At 45.3% G+C, this 12,295-nt stretch overlaps 1 long non-coding RNA gene across 1 annotated transcript in view; it reads left to right on the top strand.

Annotated features, from left to right (window-relative positions):
- Positions 1–6,212, top strand: part of LOC121444287 — a 62,666-nt gene extending 56,454 nt beyond the window's left edge. The window contains exon 4 of the long non-coding RNA XR_005973774.1: positions 5,503–6,212. This is a non-coding gene — a long non-coding RNA (uncharacterized LOC121444287). The remainder of the gene's footprint in view (positions 1–5,502) is intronic.
- Positions 6,213–12,295: the final 6,083 nt, after the last annotated feature.

The following is a 12,295-nucleotide window of genomic DNA, read 5'->3' as shown; positions in this document are numbered from 1 at the left end:
TGCATGAGCAAAATTGCAGTAAAGACTTCCAAATAATAATAATTTTATGGCTATGGTAACCAGAACACGAGAAACTTTGCTAAAGGGTCGCAGCATGAGGAAGGTTGAAAGCCACTATCTTTGGTTCATCAGGAAGTAGATGGTATGAAGGCTGAAATACTCTGCATGAATGGAAAGTGTAAGGCCTATGCCCTCATCAAGGTCTTTGTACTGGCAAAGTGGTGAGAACGGTGGTGGTTGAATATATTGGTCACTCAATAAGCATTGGTGTTGCACAGATTTCTGGACCACACACGGGTATCCCTAGAATATGTGGATGCCATGGGTAAGGGCAAAGCTTCTGACAATCTCTGAGGATGGTCTGATTGGGAACAAAAGTATTCCAGGTAATACTATATGATTAAAATTTGGGGGTGAGAACAAAAATGCCCCAACAAAGTGGTCAGGTTCAAAAAACTGTGGAACTCCAGCTGGGCCACCTAGTGATGGACAGGGAAATGGAGGATGAAAACATGTCTGTGCCTGTTTTGAAATGAGGGATGAGTTGTGGGTCACAGCACAGCCTGCTGAGGAGAGAATGCATGAGCATGAGAGGAACCAGGTTCAAATCTGGCTTGGATAATGCACATGTTGTGAGACCAAGGAAAGGCCCTGCCCTGGGCTGGTGGTCTACAATCGTGTGTCCTGGTCTCATCATATTGGACTGGCCTACAGAACCTGGGTCCTCATCTCTGCTTTGTGTTGTGTTCAGAGGAAGCCATGTTTGTGACTAGTGCTCTCCCCTTGCTCGTCTAGTACACACGGTGTGCATAGACATCTAGATTGAGAGAATGGGAACATGGCCTGTGAAGGCATTTCTGGAATCTAGACTTTGCTGCAAAGGATCACGGGACTAGGGTGTACTGTGAGATATGGGCCAATACCACTATGAGAAGCTGTGGACATGTGACCTTCACTGATCATTTCTTCAATGTTAGAGAGGACAGTCTCAGGTAGACCTAAAGGTGTAAGCCAGTGTAGTGGGATCCATTACTTGAAGACTCTATGGTTAAGCTGGAATGCAATCTGTATGACAGCAGCACTTGCTAGAAATCCCTCTACTTAAGGATGGTGACTCCATTATATTTGACAATCACCCAGGCAGAATTTTGCCTTATACATGTGGGGTATGGTCACATTCTAAGAAGTCCAGACTGGGGGCAAAAATCCACAAGATGCAGCCATGAAGACTTCAATATTCCAGCTTGGCCTGGGAGTTTAAGGTAGTGGCATAATTGCCGGGTTGTTGGTCCCTCTCCTTACTGTGTTGGTGTGCAGATTACATCAGCTCGGTGTCAAAAAGAATGACGCAGGAATCATGGGATCTGGACTCTCACCTGGCTTGGTGCTGTAAAATCCTATAGAAACATTTTCTTAGGGAAGGTGTTCTCAGGCAGTGGGAAGCAACCCTCCTAAAGACCACCTGAAGTAATGAAATTTATATGGCGAATCATAACACCAGGAAAACTGCAGTTAGGATCTCCCAATGAATGGAATTTTACCGTCAGTGTTCACCAGAACACGAGAAATTTTGCTAAATGGTCGCAGCATGAGGAGGGTTGAAACCTACTGTCCTATGGTTTTCAAATCGTAGATACAATAGAGTCTGGGTCACTTTCCTTGAATGGAAAGTGTAAGGCCTAGGCCCACAGCAAGGTCTCTGTCCTGAGAGAGTGAAATCAATGGTGGTGGATGGTTATCTGGGTCACAAAGGACGAGTTGGTGTTGGACAGACTTCTGGACCATGGACAGGCAACTTTAGAGGATGGGGATTCCATTGATAAGGTCAAAGCTTCAGACAATGTCTGAGGCTGGACTGACTGAGAACTGAAGGGTCCCGGCTGATTCTAACTCATTCAAATTTGTGAATGGTGGGGCCCAAAATACCCCAACTCAATGTTAAAGTTCCAAATCTGTACAACACCACCTGGACCCCATTGTGAAGGGTGGGTATGTGGAGGATGAAAATGTGTCTGGGTTTTATGAAGAGGGCAGAATTGTGGGTAGCCACACAGCCTGCTGAGGGGAGAATACTAGAGCATGAGAGGAACCAGGTTTAAATATGGCTTGGCTGATGCACATGTTGTGAGACCAAGGAAAGATCCTGCCCTGTGCTGGTGGCCTGCCATCATGTGTCCTGGTCTCATCATATTGGACAGGCCTACAGAACCTGGGTCCTCAGCTCTGTTTTGTGTTGTGTTCAGCGGAAGCCATGTTTGTGACTAGTGCTCTCCCCTTGCTGGTCTAGTGCACATGGTGGGCATAGCCATCCAGACTGGGAGAATGGGAACATGGCCTGTTTAGACAGTTCTGGGATCATCAATTTGATGAAGTGGATCTCAGGGTAAGGGTGATCTGTGAGACCTGCAACTAGGGGATTATATAAGGAGATGTGGACACCTGGATCTCACTGCTCATGGCCTGAGTGCCTGGTGAACTGTGCCAACCAGGCCTAAGAGCGTGAGCCAGTGTAGGAAGTTGTGTATCTAGCAAATTCCTAGGCTGAGCTGGTATGAAGACTGTGTGACACCAACCGTTCCTTAAAATCCCCACATAGTAGGGTAACTGCAGCTCATACGGCCATTACAGGACAGAATTTTACATAGTCCTTTTGAAACCACCAACATGTGTGGTATACTCACCATGTAACAAAACCAAAGCAGGGACGAAAATCCTTGAAATGTTGCTATATAGACTACAAGATTCCAGCTTGGCCTAGGAGTTTAGTCTAGTGGAGGACTCGAGGAGATATTGGTCCCTCTCAGGACTCTGATGGAATGTAGAAAACATCTACATGGAGTATGTGTAACAGAGACTGAGAAATAATGGGATCTGGACACTCACCTGGCTCGGTGCTCTGTAACCTACAGAGCCCTTATATGGCAGTTATTGTCAAACAGTGGGAAACAACCCTCACAAAGATCATCTGCTGCAAAGATATGTCTGTGACTATTCCTAGCACCAAAACAATTTCAGTTATAATTTTTCTGTTAAAATTCATAACAACTGGGAAATTGTAGTTAGGATGGCCCAATGAAAATAATTTTATGACTGGTGGTCACCAGAACACGAGAAACTTTGCTAAAGGGTTGCAGCATGAGGAGGGTTGAAAGCCACTGTCTTTGGTTCATCATGAAGTACGTGGTATACAGGCTGTAACGCTGTGTGTGAATTGAAAGTGTATGGCCAATGCCCTTATCTTGGTCTCTGTCCTGGGAAAGTGGTGACAACGGTGGTGGTTGAATATTTGGTTACTCAAGAGGCATGGTGTTACACATTCTTCTGGGCCATACACGGGCATCACTAGCGAATGTGGATGCCATACGTGAGGGCAAAGCTTCTGACAATCTCTGAGGATGGTCTGAGTGGGAACCAAATTATCCCAAGTAATTCTATATGATTAAAATTTGGGGGTGAAAACAAAAATGCTTCAATCAAGTGGTCAAATTCAAAAAATTGTGCAATACCATTGGGCCACCTAGTGATGGACAGGGAAATGGAGGATGAAAATGTGTCTGTGCCTGTTTTGAAATTAGGGATGAGTTGTGACACAGCACAGCCTGCTGAGGAGAGAATGCATGAGCATGAGAGGAACCAGGTTCATATCTGGCTTGGATGATACACATGTTGTGAGACCAAGGAAAGGCCCTGCCCTGGGCTGGTGGCCTACAATCATGTGTCCTGGTCTCGTCATATTGGACTAGCCTACAGAACCTGGGTCCTAATCTCTGCTTGTGTTGTGTTCAGGGGAAGCCATGTTTGTGACTAGTGCTCTCCCCTTGCTCTTCTTTTGCACATGGTATGCATAGCCATCTAGACTGAGAGAATGGGAACATGGCCTGTGAAAGCAGTTCTGGGACCCTCACTTTGCTGCAAAGAATCACAGGACTAGGGTGTACTCTGAGATCTGTGCCAATACCACTATGAGAAGCTGTGGACATGTGGCCCCCACTGCTCATGGCTTGAATGTTAGAGGACAGTTCCAGGTAGACCTGAAGGTGTGAGACAGTGTAGTGGGATCCATTACTTGAAGACTCTATGGTTAAGCTGGAATACAATCTGTATGACAGCAGCACTTGCCAGAAATCCCTCTACTTAAGGATGGTGACTCCATTATATTTGACAGTCAACCAGACAGGATTTTGCATAGTCCTTTTTGTGCCACATTTATGTAGGCTATGATCACATTCTAAGATGTCTAGACCGTGGACAAGAATCCATGAAATTCAACCATATAGACATCAATGTTCCAGCTTGACCTATGAGTTTACGTTAGTTGGGCAGACACATTGTTATTGGCCCCCTTCTTTACTGTGTTGGTATGCAGACTACATCAGCTCAGTGTCAAAGAGAATGAATGAGAAATTATGGGATCTTGACCTTCACCTGGCTCCGTGCTATAATCTTATGGAGACATTTTCTTAAAGGAGTGTTCTCAGCCTGTGGGAGGCAAACTCCCAAACACCATCTGATGGAACACAATTTATATGGCGATTCATAACACCAGCAAAGCTGCAGTTAGGATGTGCCAATGAAAATAATTGTTTGGCTTGTGTTCACCAGACCACGAGAAATTATTGTAAGTGTTTGCAGCATGACGAGGGTAGAAACCAACTCTGGTATTGTTTTCAAATAGTAGATATGTTACGGTCTGGGTCATTCTCCTTGAATGGAAAGTGCATGACCTATGCCCACAGTAAGCTCTCTCTCCTGGGAGAGTGGTCCATGGTGGCGGATGGTTATCTGTGTCCCAAGGGAAGCTTTGGTGTTGCACAGGCATCTGGATCATAGACAGGCATCCCGAGAGGATGTGGATGACATATGTAAGAGCAAAGTTTCAGACAATGATTGAGACCTGTCTGACTGGGAACCAAAAGATCCCAGCTTATTTTTAATGATTCAAATTTGTGAAAGGTGGGGACCAAAATACCCCAACTTAATGATAAGGTTCAAAAACTGTAGAATATTGCTGGCAAGATGGCTCAGAGGTTAAGAGCACTGCCTGTTCTTCCAGAGGTCCTGAGTTAAATTCCTAGCAAACACATGGTGGCTCAAAACCATATGTAATGAGCTCTGATGCCAACTCTGAATACATAATAAAGAGGTAAGTAAATCTTTAAAAATATACCTGTGCAACACCACCTGGGCCATCTAGTGAAGTACGGGTACCTGGAGGATTAAAATGTGTCTGGGTTTTGGGATGAGGGAGGAATTTTGGGTCCCCACCCAGCCTGCAGAAGGGAGAATACATGAGCATAAGAGGAACCAGGTTTAAAGCTGGCTTGGCTGATGCACATGTTGTGAGACCAAGGAAAGATCCTGCCCTGAGCTGGTGGCATGCAATCATGTGTCCTGGTCTCATCATACTGGACTGGCCTACAGAACCTGGGTCCTCAGCTCTTCATTGTGTTGTGTTCATGGGAAACTATGTTTGTGACTAGAGCTCTCTCCTTGCTGGTCTAGTGCACATGGTGTGCATAGCCGTCTTGACTGGAAGAATGGGAACATGGCCTGTGAAGGAAGTTCTGGGATCCTCACCTTCCTGGAATGAATCTCAGCATAAGAGTGATCTGTAAGACCTTCAACAATGGGATTATATGAGGAGATGTGGACACATGGATCTCACTGTTCATAGCTTGAATACCTGGCAAACTGTGCCAGCTAGACCTAAGAGCATGAGCCAGTGTTGGAAGTTAGGTATCTAGAAACTTCTAGGCTGAGCTGGTATGAAGTCTGTGTGATACCAGACTGTCCTTGAAATCCCCACATTGTAGGTTGACTGTGGCTCATAAGGTCGTTACAGGACAGGATTTTACATAGTCCATTTGAAGCCACCAACATGTGTGGTATACTCACCCTGTAACAAATCCTAAGCAGGGACAAGAGTCCTTGAAATGCTGGCATATAGTTCACAAGATTCTAGCTTGGCCTAGCAGTTTAGGCTAGTGGCAGACAGAGAGGATAATGGACAATCTCAGGACTCTGCTAGTGTGCAGAATACATGTACATGGTGTATCTGTAACAGAGACAGAAATCATGGGATCTGGACACGTACCTGACTCAATGCTGTGAAATCCTACAGAGCGCTTTTATGTCAGTTGTTGTTAAACAGTGGGAATCAACCCTCCCAATGACAATCTGAAGCAAAGATATGTCTGGTACAATTCATAGCATGAGCAAAATTGAAATTATGATTTTTCTGTTAGGATTCATAGCATCTGTAAAATTGCAGATGTGATGTCCCAATAAAAATAATTTTATGGCTGGTGGTCACCAGAACACGAGAAACTTTGCTAAAGGGTTGCAGCATGAGGAGGGTTGAAAGCCACTGTCTTTGGTTCATCATGAAGTACGTGGTATACAGGCTGTAATGCTCTGTGTGAATTGAAAGTGTATGGCCAATGCCCTCATCATGGTCTCTGTCCTGGGAAAGTGGTGACAATGGTGGTGGTTGAATATTTGGTTACTCAAGAGGCATGGCATTACACATTCTTCTGGGCCATACACGGGCATCACTAGAGGATGTGGATGCCATACGTGAGGTCAAAGCTTCTGACCATCTCTGAGGATGGTCTTACTGGGAACCAAATTATCCCAAGTAATTCTATATGATTAAAACTTTGGGATGAGAACAAAAATGCCCCAACTAAGTGGTCAAATTCAAAAAACTGTGCAATACCATTGGGCCACCTAGTGATGGACAGGGAAATGGAGGATGAAAATATGTCTGTGCCTGTTTTGGGTTGGGGCCAGAATTGTGGGTCCCCACACAGCTTGCTGAGGAGAGAATGCATGAGCATGAGAGGAACCAGTTTCAAATCTGGCTTGGTTGATGCACATGTTGAGAGACCAAGGAAAGACCCTGCCCTATGCTGGTGGCCTGCAGTCATATGTCCTGGTCTCATCATATTGGACTGGTCTACAGAACCTGGGTCCTCAGCTCTGCTTTGTGTTGTGTTCAAGGGAAGCCATGTTTGTAACTAGTGCTCTCCCCTTGCTGGTCTAGTGAACATGGTGTGCATGGCCATCCAGACTGGGAGAATGGGATCATGGCCTGTAAAGGAAATTCTGGGATCCTCAATTTGCTGGAATGGACCACAGGGTATGGCAATCTGTGAGACCTGGGCCTATGGCACTGTGAGAAGCTGTGGACATATGGAACTCACTGTTAGTGTCCTGGATAAATAGAAGACTGTCCCAAATATGCCTTAGAGTGTGAGCCAAAGTGGGCAGATACAATACTAGCAAACTCCATGGCTGAGCTGGGATGCAGTTTGTATGACACCAGCACATTCTAGAATTCCCCATAGGGTAGGGTGACTGTGGCACATTTGAGAGTCACCGAGACAGTATTTTGCACAGTGCTTTTTATGACACATAAGTGTTGCTTATGGTCACATTCTAAGAAGTTCAGATTGTGAGTGAGAACCTACTAGTTGAAGCCATGCAGACTTCAATATTCCAGCTTGGCCTAGGAGTTTAAGGTAGTCTGGGAGAAATGGGGTTATTGGTCCTTCCCTTGACTGTGTTGATGTGCAGACTACATCAGCTCTGTGTCAAAGAGACTCAGTGAGAAATCTTGGGATCTGGACTCTCACGTGGTTTGGTGTTGTGAAATCCTATGGAGACATTTTCTTAGGGAAGGTGTTCTCGACCTGTGGGAAACAATGCTTCCAAAGACCACCTGAAGCAATGCAATTTAAATGACGATTAATACCAGCAGCAAAACTGCAGTTAGGATGTACCAATGGAAATAATGATACATTCTATGTTCACCAGAACTCTAGAAATTTTGCCTAATGGTCGCAACACGAGCAGGGTTAAAACCACTGTCGTATTGTTTTCAAATAGTTGATATGTTAGGGTCTGGCTCACTCTCCTTGAATGGAAAGTGTAAGGCCTATTTTCACAACACGGTCTCTGTCCTGAAAGAGTGTGGTCAATAGGGGGATGGTTATATGGGTCACAAAGTAAGCTTTGGTGTTGCACAGGCTCCTGGACCATAGACAGGTATCCATAGATGATGTGAATTTCATTGGTAAGGTCAAAGCTTCAAACAGTGTCTGAGGCTTGTAGGACTGGGAACCAAAGGATCCCAGCTGATTTTAAATGATTAAAATTTGGGAAAGGTGGGGACCAAAATACCCCAACACATTGGTAAGGTTCAAAAACTGTGCAACACAAGCTGGGCCACCAAGTGAAGGACAGGTACATAGAGGAGGAAAATGTGCCTGGGTTTTGGGATGAGGGAGGAATTGAGGGTACCCACACAGCCTGCTGAGGGGAGAATGCATGACCGTGAGACCCTCCCAAAGACCATCTGCAGCAAAGATATGTCTGTGACAATTCATAACACCAACAAAATTGCAGTTAGAATATGTCTGTTATGATTCATAGCATCTGCAAAATTGCACTAAGGCCTTTCCAATGAAAATAATTTAACGGGTGGTGGTCACCAGAACATGAGAAACTTTGCTAAAGGGTCGCAACAGAAGGAGGGTTGAAACCCACTGTCTTTGGTTCTTTATGAAGTAGATGGATTACAAGCTGGAATGCTCTCCATGAATAAAAGTGTAAGCCCGATGCCTTCATCAAGGTCTCTGGCCTGGGAGAGTGGGGACTACGGTGGTGGTTGAATATCTTGGTCTCTCAGGAGGTTTTGGTGTTGCACAGACTTCTGGACCATGGACAGGCATCCCTAGAGGATGTGGATGCTGTGGGTGAGGGCAAATCTTCAGACAACCTCTGAGGATTATCTGACTGTGAAACAAAGGAAACCAGCAGATTCTAAATTGTCAAATTTAGTGACAGTGGGGCCATAAATGCCTAAATACAGTGGTCTGTTTCAAAATTAAACTGTGCAACACCAGTGGACCACCTAGTGCCGGATGGGTATGTGGGGGGTGAAAATGTGTCTGTGCCTGTTTAGAGATCGGGGAGGAGTTGTGGGTCCCCACATAGCCTGCTGAGGGGAAATGTATGAGCATGAGAGGAACCAGGTTTAAAGCTGGCTTGGCTGATGCATATGTTGTGAGACCAAGGAAAAGCCCTTTCTCTGTGATGGTGGCCTGCAATTATATGTCCTGGCCTCATTATATTGGACTGGCCTACAGAACCTGGGTCCTCATCTCGGCTTTGGGGTTTGTTCAAGGGAAGCCATGTTTGTTACTGGAACTCTCTGTTTGCTGGTATAGTGCACAAATTTTGCATAGCCATCTAGACTGGGAGAATGGAAACATGGCCTGTGAAGGCAGTTCTGGGATCCTCAATTTGATGAAGTGGATTTCAGGATAAGGGTGATCTGTGAGACCTGGAACTACAAGATTATATGAGGAGATGTGGACACATGGATCGCACTGCTCATAGTCTGTGTGCCTGGTGAACTGTGCCATCCAGGCTAAGGGCATGAGCCAATGTTGGAAGTTAGGTATCTAGCAAACTCCTAAGTTGAACTGGTATGAAGTCTTTGTGACCCACCCTTTCCTTGAAATCCCCACATTATTGGTTGACTGTGGCTCATAAGGCCTATGTCCTCATCAAGAGACTGGGAGAGTTGGAACTACAATGATGGTTAAATATCTTGGTAACTCAGGAGGCGTTGGTTTTGCACAGACTTCTGGACCATAGATAGGCATGCCTAGAGGATGTGGATGCAATGGTGAGGGCAAGGCTTCAGAAAACATCTGAGGATGGTTTGACTAGGAACAATAAGATCCCAAGAATTTCAAAATGATTCAGATTTGTGGAGGAGAACCAAAATGCCCAAACTAAGTGGTCAAGTTCAAAAACCAGTGCAACACTAGTCGGCCACCTAGTGACATACAGGGAAATGGAGGATTAAAACATGTCTGTGCCTGTTTTGGGTTTGGGGATGATTTGTGGGTCCCCACACAGCCTACTAAGGGGGGAATGAATGAGCATGAGAGGAAGCAGGTTCAAATCTGGCTTGGCTGATGCACATGTAGTGAGACCAAGGAAAGGCCCTGCCCTGTGCTGGTGGCCTGCAATCATGTGTCCTGGTCTCATCATATTGGACTGGCCTACAGAACCTGGGTCCTCAGCTCTGCTTTGTGTTCTGTTCAGGGGAAGCCATGTTTGTGGCTAGAGTTTTCACCTTGCTGTTCTAGTGCACAAGGCATGCATATCCATCTAGACTGGGAGAATGGGAACATGACCTGTGAAGAAAGTTCTGGCACCCTCATTTTCTTGGAATGAATCTCAGGGTCAGATGATCTGTCAGACCTGGAACGATGGGATTATATGAGGAAATGTGGACACATGGATCTCACTGCTCATAGCCTAAATGTCTGGTGAACTGTGCCAGCTAGGCCTAAGAGCGTGAGCCACTTTAGGAAATTATTTATCCAGAAAACTCCAAGGCTAAGCTGGGATGAAGTCTCTGTGACACCAGCCTTTCCTTAAAATCCCCACATCGTAGGTTGACTGCATATAAGGCAGTTACAGACAGGATTTTGTATAGTCTTTTTGAAGCCATAAACATGTGTGGTATACTCACCCTGTAACAAAGCCAAAGCAGGAACGGGAATCCTTGAAATGCTGGAAGTTAGACTACAAGATTCCAGCTTGGCCTAGGAGTTAGGCTAGTGGAAGAGTCGAGGAGATATTGGCCCCTCTCAGGACTCTGCTGGTATGCAGAATACATGTACATGGTTTTTATGTAACAGAGACTGAGAAATCATGTGATCTGGACACTCACCTGACTCGGTGCTGTGAAATCCTACAGAGCCCTTTTATGGCAGTTGATGTCAAACAGTGGGAAGCAACCCTCGCAAAGACCATCTGCAGCAGAGATATGACTGGTACAATACATAGCACCAGAAAAATTTCAGTTAGCATATGTCTGTTCAGATTCATAACAACCACAAAATTGTAGTTAGGATGACTCAATGAAAATAATTTTATGACTGGTGGTCACCAGAACATGAGAAACTTTGCTAAAGGGTCGCAGCAGTCGAAGGGTTGGAACCCACTGTCTTTAGTTCTTTATGAAGTAGGTAGATTACAAACTGGAATGCTTTGTATGAATAAAAGTGTAAGGCCAATGCCTTCATCAAGGTCCCCTGTTTAGGGGAGAAGGCATGAGCATGAGAGGAACCAGGTTTAAAACTGGCCTGCATGAGCGCATGATGTGAGACCAGAGAAAGGCTCTGCCCTGTGCTGGTGGCCTGCAAACATATGTCCTGGTCTCATTATATTAGACTGGCCTACAGAACCTGGGTCCTCATGTCTGCTTTGTGTTGTTTTCAGGGGAAGCCATGTTTGTTACTGGAAATCGCCCCTTGCTAGTCTAGTGAACATGGTGCTCATAGCCATCTGGACTGGGAGAATGGGATCATGTCCAGTGAAGGCAATTCTGGGATACTCACCTTGTTGGAATGGATCTCAGGAAAAGTGTGATCTGTGAGAACTGGAACGATGCGATTATATGAGGAGATGTGGACACATGGATCTCACTGCTCATTGCCTGAATGTCTGGGGAACTGTGCCATCCAGGCCTAAGAGCGTGAGCCAGTGTAGGAAGTTGTGTATCTAGCAAACTCCTAGGCTGAGCTGGTATGAAGTCTGTGTGACAGCAGGCTTTCCTTGACATCCCCACATTATAGGTTGACTGTGGCTCATAAGGCCGTTACAGGACAGGATTTTACATAGTCCATTTGAAGCCACCAACATGTGTGGTATACTCACCCTGTAACAAAACCAAAGCAAGGGTGAGAATCCTCGAAATGCAGGCATATAGACCACAAGATTCTGGCTTGGCCTAGGAGTTTAGGCTAGTGGCAGACTGAGAGGATAATGGACAATCTCAGGACTCTGCTGGTGAGCAGAATACATGTACATGGTATATTGGTAACAGAGACGGAGAAATCATGGGATCTGGACACTCACCTGACTCAATGCTGTGAAACCATACAGAGCCCTTTTTATGACAGTTGTTGTCAAACAGTGGGAATCAACCCTCCCAGTGACAATCTGAAGCAAAGATATGTCTGGTACAAATCATAGTACCAGCAAAATCGAAATTAGGATTTGTCTGTTAGAATTCATAGCACCTGTAAAACTGCAGTGAGTACATCCCAATGAAAAAAATTTTATGGCTGGTGGTCACTAGAACATGAGAAACTTTGCTAAAGGGTCACAGCATGAGGAGGGTTGAAAGCCACTGTGTTAGGTACATCATGTAGTAGGTGCTTTTATTTGCTGTAATGCTCTCCATGAATTGAAAATGTAAGGCCTA

This window comes from Microtus oregoni, unplaced genomic scaffold (assembly GCF_018167655.1).
Source record: "Microtus oregoni isolate MIOR12 unplaced genomic scaffold, Mior012 000119F_ref0000445, whole genome shotgun sequence".
Taxonomy (NCBI): domain Eukaryota; kingdom Metazoa; phylum Chordata; class Mammalia; order Rodentia; family Cricetidae; genus Microtus; species Microtus oregoni.
This window is presented reverse-complemented; position numbering and strand designations above follow the sequence as displayed.